The sequence below is a fragment of the Mustela nivalis genome, assembly GCF_964662115.1.
Source record: "Mustela nivalis genome assembly, chromosome: 5".
Lineage (NCBI taxonomy): Eukaryota > Metazoa > Chordata > Mammalia > Carnivora > Mustelidae > Mustela > Mustela nivalis.
Genome location: NC_139024.1, coordinates 52374355 through 52387611, shown reverse-complemented (window position 1 = coordinate 52387611; position 13257 = coordinate 52374355). Strand labels below are relative to the sequence as shown.

The following is a 13257-nucleotide window of genomic DNA, read 5'->3' as shown; positions in this document are numbered from 1 at the left end:
GCTTTACCACTTGCAGGGGAGTGGAGCAATCCTAACTCCAAAATAGATTTCTGAGGATGAGAACATTTCCAGCTAATAAACCATAATAAGAGCCTGTGTATGGTTTTTTCATAAGTATTACAGTACATGAGTGAAAAGATGAGGGGCAAATATTTGCAATTAGACTTGTGACAACAGTTGTCTTATAACACTGTATTTATTTATTTTTTTAAAGGTAATCACTTTGCCGAATGTCGGGCTCAAACTCACAACCCCTAGATAAAAAATCACATGCTCTACCAACTGAACCAGTCAGGTGCCCCAATATACCACTATCTTAAAGTAAGTGCTTTAGTCTGTTATTGGAAATACATCTATATCATGCTAATCATAGCTAGAGTCCAACTTCCACTCATTTAGCTATGTGTTGGTTATTCTCTGATACTCTAATGGACATTGTAAATGTTTGTTGATTTTTAATTTGTATTCTTATAATAGCAATATGTGACAAATAAGGTTTAAAAGAATACAGAAAAGCAGACAGATAATCACCCATGGTTACTGATTGTTATTCCCATGTTTATTAAAAAAAAAAATTATGTTCAATCCAATCAATGGAAACTTGTCAGTGATGTTTACTTTCTCAATTCCAAGACATTTATTTTTTTAAGTCCACATTTAATGGATTCAATTTAGAAAACACTTTTTGAGGATTTATTTTGTGCAATGTGATTCTAAAAATCATCCTAAGTCACATCTAACCTAGTTGTCATGTTAACTTTTTTAAATTTACTTATAAATATTAATCAAAATAATTATAATCTCTCACTTTTTGTTTAGGTTCTATTGCTTAGAATAATCTGTGTTACAGGATTTGCCATTGGTGATTTCCATCTTGGTAAGGTATGATTTAACCAGACAAATGTATATAGATTTTCCCCTAGGTGTAAAAATATTGCTCTGTAGAATTTCAAACTTATAGGAGCAATCAGAAAACTAATTCTATACAGGCTTCCAAAAACTGTAGACTTAAAAACGTCTGCAGGGTACTTGACCCACTGGCCATGGGACCAGTGAGTCAGGACAGACCAGCTTGTTTCCAGTGCACCTGCTGCTGTAGAAGTAAAGTAATTAATCCCTTCCTGTTGTTGCTGTTATCATGAGAAGTGAAAGGGTGGTATGTAAGTCCACAAAGGGGAATCCCAGGGAAAATAGTGAACCCAGCCAAAGTCACAGGATTAGGGGAAAAGTCAACGGTCTGAACAGGAGACTGGAGTTTTTGGTTAAAATTTCCACTGGGGGAAAAACAATATGTGTCCCAAAGTAAAGCAGAATATATTATATCAGTCCACAAGGAAATGGAAAGACAGTATGTAGAAACAAAGTTACTGGGGAAATGGAGCACTTTGGAACAGTGTCTAGAGAACAGTTTGCCTCCACATGACTCACTTGTTGGGAAAACAGAAAAAGCAAGAACCCAATCATTGGCCAAGCAGAAAGCTCATTTAGTTATCAGAACACCAAGGCCAGCTGCCACAAGAACCCTGATGCTGAAACAAGGAAACAGCTACCACTCAAAACCTTATATTCTCAGAATTAGCTCCAGACCAGCAGAACAATGAAGAGATTAAGAGTACAAACTGAGGAGTCCAATTGCCTGACTCAGACCCCAGATCAGCCACCTGCTTGTTAGAGAGCCTTGGACAATTCCCTCAGCCATTTTATCTATAAAATGTAGAGTACATGGATATATGCCTCATGAGGCTGCTAGTGCCTAATACATAGAAACACTCATTAAATATTAGCTACTATATTGTTTGTAATGATCATGTGATAAAAAGGGTAATAGATTGGACTTCGTAACTTCTGCTGAGTGAGTTTTCTTTATCTTAGTACTATCTTCTTTTAAGTGATGAGGTTATGCTAGATAACTGGTTCACCACCCTGGATGCACACTGAAATCACATAAAAGCTTCCAAAAACCTAGTCAGGTCAACTTGAATCAGAACCTCTGGGGCACAGCCCCAAGCATTTAAATTTTTAGAGCATCCCTGCTGTTCCTGATGCACAGAGAGTGTTGAGAACCACAAGACTAAATGACCTGATAATTCCAAGTGAACTCAGAGTTCAGTTTCCTGCTGGGTACTTGTGGCTCCAAGACCAAAGCTGTATAATCATCAACCATGTGAGGCTCTGAGGCTCTGAGGCTCTGAGACTCAGAGCCCACATTCCTGCTTGAGATCAGACCAGGTACAGAAGTACAAAAAGAACCAAGAGCTTTGACAGAAAGTTCTTACACTAATATGATAAATTGTTACTGTCTTCCACTTAAGAGACTGTATCAATTTTGTTGCCAAGCGAGATTTAGAATAACTGAATGAGAAAAAAGAAGGGGGGAGGAACCTTCTAGAAGCCAACAGTCCTTTGTCTCCAGTGGAGATACTAATCCTTTCTCTCCTTTGATACTGTTGTGCCCTTTTACAGAAAGATAAGAAATGACATAAGGGAATTTCTGCGTTTATTTGTTAAAAGGAAATCAGGAGATCATGTGAATGAGGTAGAGGGACTTGATGAAATATAATATATCACTACTTTTACTTTGGAGTAAATTAACCTATACTACAGAGCAAAAAGTATATTTGTTTCGGGAAGATGTTTAGCATGTCAAGTAAGCAAGCAGTGGTATAAGTCCTATGTATTGACCAGAAATAACTGTTTATGTGTATGTTGGCGGGGGGCGGGGGGAGCGGGAAACACGGTGGTGTGTGTGTCAAGGTATGTGAATATACTTTTGAAAAGATACTGTTTTTGTAGAATACATTTTTTTTCCAAGAGTAGAGATTCATTCTGTTTTGTGCTTACTTCACATGAAACATTCACATTCCTAGGATTTTCAATCCTATCACCTGGGGTATTTGATACAATAGAGTATATATGGACACTAGCATAAGAAAAAGCAAAACATTATCTACTCCATCAAAATTTTATTAAAATTGCTTTCCTTTTACTACAAATAATCCAAAAGTTAGTCATTCATGTAACTTTTAATTATATCCAATTTTAATTATATCCAAATGATCAGACATTAGCATCATTAATAGTCATTCTTGGTTAATAAAGATAAAAGAATTAAATAAAATGTCAAATAAAATAGTCCATGTTATTTATCACAGTAGCAAACCACTGTCTGAAAGTATCAGGTAATTTTCCATAGACTGTAGAAAGATCTCTGTTTTTTTCTGAAGGAGAAACATGCTGCCAGATTGACAACTCACTACCTAAGCAAAGTTTTGGGAGCCTATGAGACCTCTTACATGGGAAGAGGCCTTCTGTTCCCTTCTTCATTCCTTCCTCCATCCAATGTACATGCACCACCAAAGACTTCTTCAGGGAACACAGATACCATCACCTGGAATAAGTATTTTGTAGGACTCCCCCTTGAACCCACTTAACAAACTGAATGCTAATGACCAAGGCAGAGATCGGCAGAACATGTTTAATGTTACAACAGAAGGTAGGGTTCTGAGTTGTCAGCAGAGACAACACAAGGAAACCAAACCCCAGTGGGATCAAAAGATCTGGCTACAAAAGCAGCCATAATAACTCATAAAAGCAAATGTTCCATGCCACCCTCTCCCAGTGAATCAACTTGGCAATGTAGAAATCAAGAACCATGGGCACCTGGGTGGCTCAGTCACTTAAGCATCTGACTCTGGATTTCAGCTCAGGTCATGATATCAGAGTCGTGAGACTCTGGGCTCTGTGCTGGGCATGGAGCCTGCTTAAGATTCTCTTTCTCTCTCTCCCTCTGCCCCACCCCCTCAAAAAAAGAACCACATTGCCCCATCAATAACTGTGGAAGAATAGTACCCAGACGTGGCTCTTCCTGGATTGCCCAACTCCAGAGGCCACTGAAGCTTCTGTTTCTACGTTGGGATCTGGGAGAAGAAGAGTCTGAGTCCCTGCAGTGTCGCATCCTACAACTTTCACTAAAACATCTCACAGTCATCTATATGGAGGTGTTCCTTGAACAACTGCCTACATTATAAGAAAGTAGTTGAAAATATGGGCTAACGGGCGCCTGGGTGGCTCAGTGGGTTAAGCCGCTGCCTTCGGCTCAGGTCATGATCTCAGAGTCCTGGGATCGAGTCCCGCATCGGGCTCTCTGCTGAGCAGAGAGCCTGCTTCCCTCTCTCTCTCTCTGCCTGCCTCTCCATCTACTTGTGATTTCTCTCTGTCAAATAAATAAATAAAATCTTTAAAAAAAAAAAAAAAAGAAAAGAAAATATGGGCTAAGATCAAACCGCCTATGTTTGAATGTCCAACCGACCAGTGGGCATATTACTTCCCATCTACCAACCTCTTTTTTCTCACCCATAGAGCAGAGATAAAGCTAGTACCTCGTAGGGTTGTCATGAGAAGTAAGTAAAATCAATAAATAAATTCTGGCACAGAATAATCTCCAGTGTATGCTACGTAGTATTATCATCATCTGTAGACACTAAATAAGTATATATAGCTATATATAAGTATATATAGATGATATATATATATAGCTATATATAAGTATATATAGATGATATGTATTATATGCAGCTGTTATCATTATATTATGAATTATATCATCATATAAGAATTGGGATTTAGATGCATAGTCATTGGTAGGAACACCTGGTATGCTGGGCAATGACCTCCAAAATGAACAACATACAGAAACTGGAGATACGTGACCCAAAATTGAGGAGCCCCTAAGAACAGTATAAGCAGCTGGCTTCCTTATGCACCCAAACAAACAACAGCCTGTGACCAAAGCAGTTGGTTTGGTGATGTCCAAACCAGAAGATGATATCTATCAAGACAACATGTGAAAGTTAAGCTTATGTGTGAGGCCCCTCCCTCACCCAAATACCAGGCTGCCCAAGCATGTATCACTTATTAAACAGTTACTGAAACACAAAGAGCCTTGAATATCTCCAGTGTCACATTTCAAGACTTACAGAATAATTAGGAAAAATCTGAGCTGGCAAAACTCTTCCTGGCTCACCCTGGCAAGCAGACCATCTTTGTTTTCCAGTAGTGTGTGTTGTCGTCACAGTAACTATGAGGCTCCAAATACAGGCACAGGCCGTCATTTCCTCGTGGACTTAGGCTACCACTGAAATAGCATTATGAATGCAGTAATGCCTCTTCCTTTCCTGTTGTGCTGTGGTACCTCAAAGAATCAGGCCCTAAAATGAGTTACTTAAGACATAAGTATATTAAAAGATATTAAAAAAAATAAAATCCTTTTATCCCTATAACCATATCACCTATGATTCGCGTGTGTGTGTGTGTGTGTGTGTGTGTGTGTAAAGACCTTATTTTTACAAAGATCTTTTAGATAAACAAGGCAAGTTGGCCGTAATTTGATTGTCTTGGTGATGTCAACAGTCTACTGTTTTTAATCAAATTGTCTTTCGACTTTAAATCTTCAGCAAGTCATATTTTAAAGAATGCATTTGGCCAGCTCTGATGAGTTCATTTCATGGATTTCCTACGCCTTTTCCTTACAAAGACAAGTAGCAGATAATTCATTTCTTCAAAGTAAATTGGGAAGATTGCAGTCACAATTGTTGCAAAAGAAAAGGAAAAAAAAAAACTGCAAGACTATTTTCAAGGGTGGACCTGTAAGGTCTTTGACCAGTGAAGCAACAATCATGTTCAATCATCTATGTTTTGGTAAAGGAGGTAGGTGACAGAATTGAAGCAAGAAAGCAAAAAGAGAAAAAGCCCTGAACCTTAAGGACTCAAAGATCATTTGAGATAATTCTTGCATTTGTTTTAAAAATTTTTAGTCTGTCTTTCACAGACCTCAGAAACACATAAATCACCCAATATTATGCATGTTGACACCATTTCCCAAAAAGGAAAAACCACGCCAACCTTCTTTTGACTTTTCAGTGCTGCTGCGGCTTAAGCAAAGCTCTCAGGGACCGGGATACTGGTTAACGTCCTGTTACTTCATTTCTGCTGGGAGTTTCTCAAGTTCTGCAATCAGCTGGTTAGCAGCCAGCTAGAGCTGCTCAATTCATGTTCAACTTTCCTGATTCTAAGTTCTTCCATAACTCCCGCCTTGCCTTTGAAATCAAACTGCCTCAACTATTGCCACAGGGAAAGGGGAATTCTGCCTGTAGCCTTTCCCTTGTCTGATTAGCCAAAAAGAGTAAGAATGACCATTTAAGGAGAATAAGAACACGAGCCAATATATTTTCCTGAGGTTTCTATATTTTTGCCCCAAAGCCTTGATAATGTATTCTATAAGGCCAGGAAAAGTCCTTTTTTTCTTTTCTTTTCTTCCTTCTTTCTTTCTATAGCAAGTTTTTCATTAGAGAATGATAATTCTAAAACCCGTTTTGCCTCACTTATCTCTGAGAAACGTATTCTTTCAATTGGGAAAAATAAAGCAAATGGTCAGGTTGAAGCCATAACTACCCAGCATAACGTTTGTTAGTGCTAAAGCTACTAAGAAACTTCCCTGTTTATAAGACTGTTTCAAATATTTTTCTTAAATTAAATATACAAAATAGTAAGTACCCCATAATATATACACACATCTTTATGATATAACAGGGGTTTTTTTGTTTGCCTTGGAATATACTTTCTTGTCATGTTTAAGAAGAATGAAGAGGATTAAGGACAATGAATAGCAAGAATTCATTTCCATTAGGTAAGGTTGAAGCTAGTGTGAGATGACCTTTTTTGGTCTTTTCATTTTTATCTGTTACTAGGTTGGTAAAACAAAACAAAACATCTAAGGGAAGAAATAAAGAATGATATATTTAATAGTCTATTTTCTATAGAGGAGGAAGTCTCCATTGCCATACATTACTCAGCGTTGTAGGCTATAAAAAAGAGACACCCAAGCACTACATATAAACACACTTGATCTCCAAGTGCAAATATAGAAACCATAGAACAGCCGATGCTGTGGGTGATTATTTAACCTTTTTCGTAATGATTCTATAAGACAGCAGGCTGCTGAGTGATAAGGGAGGGTTTGAAACATAAATTCCATGCTAAATGATTGGCTGGCGTACAAACTGTGTGTGCTTGCAGTACCCAGCAGCAAAGTATGTCCCAAACAAGATTCCACATTTAAACATTATGTTCTTCTGCTTTTCCTATGATCTGTGAACTTGAATTCACAGACTATCTGTATCTAAGAATTTTGTGTACAACAAAGATCAAAATAAACAGAAAACTGCAATTAGTGTGTGATGATAAAGCAATAGTATCTTAAATTTACTGAAAATTCTACCAGGCAGTTGAGTTTTATTGACTCATTTAATCTTCAAAAGTACTCTGTGAGGAAGACAGTATTATTATTCTCATTTTACAGATGAGGAAACTGAGGCACAGAGAGTAATTTGCCCAGGGTCACAGTGAGCGGAAATCTGAATCCAGGCCATCTGATTTGCCTGTGCTGTAGGCCTTCCTTGCCTCCTCCTTCTTAACAATATCCTTGTATTTTCAACTCAGATTTAAGGAAACAAATTTATTGTATTAGCTAATCTTTCTATTGCTATATATGTTAAAAATAATCAATGTATAAACAAATTTATGTTGCAGTCTTTTAGATATCATACTTCTCTCATAAATCTTTCTGCTAAACTAGATCTCAACCTAAGCTTCCCCCTCACTTCCCAAGGTGCTGCTTTCCTAAAACCCATGTGTATGAAAAAATAAAATGAGACAAATAAGTAAAAATGTGGATTTAGCAAGCTCTGTAAAATCCTGTTTCTTAGGGCATGTTTTATGAAAAAATGTTCATTTTCCAAAAAAGAAAAACACAGTCAGCATTATTTTAGAATGTGCATTTTGCCACCAATTTTCACTTCTAAAAAATAAATTAAAAATATAACTATAGAAAAACCACTGCTAAATGAATATATTGGATATTTCACAAATTTCATTGTGCAATTCCCATAATGATTCTTGCTAAACACTTTTAGAAGGGTAATTTTAATCTCCTTGGCTATCTTAAAATATAAAGAAAATACCTTTCTTTCAGTAAATCCAAAAAAATTGCTTCAAAATCGTAATTCGTGTTTTATCTCACACAGTAAGGCAACAGTTTTCAGTGATTAAAAATAAATCTGAAAAATATCTTTATTTTTAAATATCTAGGGAAAAAGAAAAAAAAAGATCATAACACATATTTAAATATTTTAATGTTCCGGGACAGATTGTAGTCCATGATGACCCACAGATAGAAGGAGCCATGATTTAAATGAATAGTATAAAAGGTAATTATAAATTTAATCTGGTACTCAAAGATGATAAAAGTGATATGATTTATGGTATTTAGGCAGGTGGATGCAGACACAGGAAAAGCAGGTATATAGCATATATACAATCTTTTTATTTTTTTAGAGATTTTATTTATTTGTTTGAGAGAGAGAGAGAGAGAGAGAAGGCACCAGAGAGGGGAGGGTCAGAGGGAGAAGCAGACTCCCTGCCAAGTGGGGATCCCAACGGGGCACTTGATCCTGGGACTCCAGGATCATGACCTGAGCTGAAGGAAAGCGTTTAACCAACTGAGCGACCCAGGTGACCCTACAGTCTTTAAATACAATTCTTTCTAGTTTGTTCTCAAGGTCATCATCTCCACAATCAGGTACATGAGCGTAGTTAGAATTACTTGTAACTTCTCCATGCATGATAAAACTATGAAGACTTGCCTTGATAACTTTTAAGATAAAAAGTTATTAACTACATTTAACAGTTGCTTTTCTTGATTTTATATCTATTTATACTTTCTCTTGTACTCATCATCAGAAAAGTAGAGCCTAAAGGGTTAATAGAACATCCACAATGTGCATGGGGATAAAAAGCTCTAAAACCAAGTAGTGCTTAGGACAGTGCTTCATTAAACTGTTCTGAATTTAAAGACACAAACCTTACCCCAAAGTACCTTAATCCTAATCAAGCACCAAACTGTCTAAAAAGGAATCACTTCGAAAAGGTAAGGTCAGGTAATCATTGTGAAAGTAGTAGACACTTATCTGGGCTTTAAAGAGTGGACAAGGGTCTCTATAAGAAAGGGGAGGAAAGGTATTCCAGCCAGGGGGGATGAAACAGGCAGAGGTGTAGCACTGAAATGCATACTGTGCATGTGTTTGGAGAATGGCCCAAATTCTGAAACATCTGAAGCAGAAGGACACTTGTTGCTGAGTAGTGGGAGCCGAAACTGGAAAATTTAAGTACGTGCCAGATGATGGAAGGTTTTCAAAATACCCAGCCTCGGTGTTTGTCACCAACAGGAGCCCCAGAAGATAACTGAAGAGTAAGAGAAATTGGCAGAACACTGTTTTAGAACAATTAACCCCATGGTCATGAGCTAGATGATTTGGATGGCAATGAGAGGTGGTAGGGGAGCAGCATTGTTACAATCCAGACAGAGGGTGAAGGAAAGAGGCCTTAATGTGGAGGGAGATATGGTGGTGGACTCTAACAACCCTTATGGTGAAGGGGACAGAGTAGATTGCAAAATAACACAGACATGTGAACTTGAACAAACAAGAGAACAGAATCCGCATGGATCATGGAGGGTTTGACTGTACATGTATCGGAGGGAAGCACATGGTCTAACCTGAGCTATTTTTGATTTTCAGGGATGAATTTACAGCCATGAAGACAATGCTATTCAGAAATCAGTTCATCAGGAAACATGGCTTTCACCCAGGGCCAAATGCTATACTCAGTTATCTACACACTGTTCCACTGACTCGCAAAGAAATTACATGCCGAGAACTAATGGCAGACTTTGGCTTTATACATACGTTTGTAAGCCAACAATGTGACCCTTCCTGAGATAAAAACAAAAATGGAAAGCATTTAGTCCTGACTTTTCAAAACTTTTTCAAGACAAAGATACTTCATCTCCGCTAAAGTACCAGGAGTTTCATTCTCTAATACCAAGGTTACCAAAGTGCACTTTGCACTATATTTGTATACATTCATTATATATGATTAGCTTCATTTACTTCATAAACTAGTCATGCAATCAGAATCAGGAAGCACTGTACATACTGAAGTGTATGTACTATTTCCATTTCCTGAACATTCAATATATAAGCTTTAATTAATTTTTCTGAAAATAGAAACATTTACTGAAAGGGTTGATACATTCTTAATTGTCAATGAATCACCTGTTCAAAACCGGTCTTGGGTAAATTCTTTCTTTAAGTTGACAAAATAGACTCAAATAATTCCTTTTAAAATGTACATCTGTATTTTCTCATATATCATCCTTAGATTAGAGTATTCATTCAAATTATCATGTTCACTTAAAGGAATAAACTTACGCAAATCCAGCCCATCTATAGACACCAGGTATCAGTAAACATATCCTAAAATTCAGCCACAGCTTTTGTCAGAATCAATGTGAAATCAATCACTCTAAGCAATTCTGATAAAATTGCATGGCAATTCATGGAAGGGGAGATAACATACCAACAGAGAAAAGGAGGATTTCCTTCACACTATCATAAACATGCTCCTATACACATATATATATATAACTTAAGAAAGAAAGTTTTTTCTAGAAGATTCTATTTCAGTTTTAAAAATCAGAATCAGTTTTATCTATACAGAAGCAATTACACAGTTTATTTTTTTTCTAGATCACAAAATAGCACTCTCCCGGGTAGTTTCTATTCAACAACTGCAAAAGTAGTGATTTAATAGCAGTCGTATTTTGTGCCCAGTCAGAAACACTGGGGGTGACTATAATGTAACCAGGTCAGATCCAGCACAAGGTGTACCAGTGTAATCAGAGAATCCAGCAAAGGGAGAAGCAGATAGCAGCAAATCTTAAGCACAGCAACACACACACCACGCAGGACTTTCCTCTCATTTACCACACAAGCTGCTCAGCTAGTTTCAGTAAATGAATGTTATTTTGCTCCTAGGAAAAATCTTTCTTCCATTGTTTAGCCACCTTAATTGTGACAGGAGCTCTGAAGTTGTCCTTTGCCACATTGCTGTTACCTGCCCGAGAACATTAACTTGGCAGAAATATTTTGATGGCTATTAAAACATCATAACAACCTTTGAGCTTAAAAAGGAATTGGTGTAATTCTGAAAGAGATGATGTTACTGATTCCTTCACAATAATCCGCGATGATTATGATAATTCCTTAAATGTGTTATCACATAGTGGAAACAGTAAGAATCAAAGAAATCCGACAACACAGACTCTGAGAAAACACTCCTCTTACAGAAGCAGAAATTTCTAAAGAGACTAAATAGCTATTTATTTTGGGCTTACCTGACGGCAGCTTGTTTAATCAAGGGTATGTCCTTTATGGAGGTAGTTTATCCTTTGAAGAACCCAGTGGCTTGTCCCACAGCCCCAGAGAGACTGGAGTCTTGGAAAACTATCCAGCCCAAAAGAATACAGAGGAAAAAGCTTTTCCCACTTTCTTTCCTAGGACTAGCCAACAGCTGAAGTCATGCAGGAAACTGAGTAGAGGGAAGGGAAAAGCAGCTTCTTCTCCCTGAAATCCCGATCAGCAGAAATTGGAGGCTGTTGCCTATCTCCCACCCAGACTTTTGTTTAAAAGTTTTTTCAACTGTTGCTAGGTGTTGTTGGGTTCTGAGATGAGGTTTCTCGTCTTCTGCTCCCTTCACAACACTGTCGGAGCAAGGACTTTGTTGAGGAGCTGAGCTCGCGCGTGCTATATTTAACCAGTGTTCTCAGCAAGTCAAGCCTGTCAACAGCTGAGAAGTTGGGAGCCGGCTTTACTCAGTTCCTCGGCAGCTGGGTTATCAGTGGATATAGCTCTGCTCACCCTGTAAAAGATTGCAGGGAAACCGGCAGATCCTTTTAAGGACACAGAGGTAATTATTACTCAAAGCTCTTAAATACAGATTGTGATTTGGGGCTTTAAATCTGAGGAAGAAATAGCAGTTGTCTCGAGCAGAGCAATGTACCGATGCAATATTTTTCTCAAGCAGGCACTCTCAGATAGACGTTCTTAAATTTAAAACAGCCTTTTAAAAATGTGCCATAGTTGTTGGGGAAATTCACAGACAGAGATCATTCCAGACGCTTTTTTACATCGGTGTGTTATTTTCATAGCCAGATGACTTACCTTGTTCTATCAGACTTGATCAGCTTGTATACCTAAATGTTATTAAAATAAGGTTAACATAAAGGAATGTCTGTAATAGTATGTTTTTGAATGGAGGAGGGTTAAGGAGGAAAATCTTAGCATTCTCACTCAGGTCATTCATTCAAAGTAAGAAGTGGAGAACACTCCAGGAAAACCAGGACTTGAAACAACTCTTGTCGACAGCCTCACCTCATCAGTAACCCTCCAGGCTCCAAAACCAGAGGAGGGTCGCTTCTGCCCTGAACTCTCACATGAAGACTGTCTTAAGATATTTTATCGGCTTTATTTTATATCAGAAAATAGGATAAATATGCCAAGATCAAGACTTATGGGGGGAAAATGTTTTCTACTAGTTTTAGGGACTATCTTATTATATATGTGAAATTAAGAGTAAGAGGAACAAAGAGAGATCCCTCTAGGTAAAGTAGGAAAGGACACACACACACACACACACACACACACACCATTATTAGTTAACCCGCTAGAATATTGCCCTGATAAAAACGTCACCAACACCATTATAAATGTTGACCCCCCCTACCCAAGATCAATCTATCAGCCTAAGGATATACTTTTTTTGACATGCAAACTGAAGTTAGACCAAGCAGAGTATGCCTGGGGGGCTCAGTCAGTTAAGTGTATGCCTTCGGTTCAGGTCATCATCCCAGGGTTCTGGGATCAAGTCCAGCATCGGGCTCCTTGCTCAGCAAAGACCCTGCTTCTCCCTCTGCCTGCTATGCCTGTCACTCCCCTTGCTTGTACTCCCTCTCTCTGACAAATAAAAAAAATAATAAAATCTTGAAACTAAAGCAAAACAACCAAAAAAAAAAAAAAAAGCATTGCATATTTGTGAGAAGTATCTTATGTACTAGATAACTCTAATGTCTCTCTGGGAAGGACTACCACTTTTCACAAGAGGGTGTGTGTGTGTGTCCTTTTTAAAGAAATGACCCTCACCTTCAAGACTGGCCGACACTCCCTCTCAATACACATACCTCAACCCATTAGAAAACATCTCAGTTCTTCCCATCCCATCACCTAACAGCTTTCATCCTTGTAATTTATCCCTGTAATTTATTTACTACTATCCACATACAAAATTACATTTGTTTAGATTCTT

At 37.8% G+C, this 13257-nt stretch overlaps 1 protein-coding gene across 2 annotated transcripts in view; it reads right to left on the bottom strand.

Moving 5' to 3' along the window:
* FILIP1 (filamin A interacting protein 1) overlaps positions 1 to 13257 on the bottom strand; it is a 272425-nt gene that overhangs the window by 173176 nt on the left and 85992 nt on the right. The window contains exon 1 of one of the 2 annotated variants that reach the window (XM_082730274.1): positions 11291 to 11737. The exons of the other annotated variant lie outside the window; for it this stretch is intronic. The gene's annotated coding sequence lies outside the window, so the exon portion shown is untranslated. Of the gene's footprint in view, positions 1 to 11290; positions 11738 to 13257 lie in introns of those variants that run through there. 2 annotated transcript variants of the gene reach the window in all.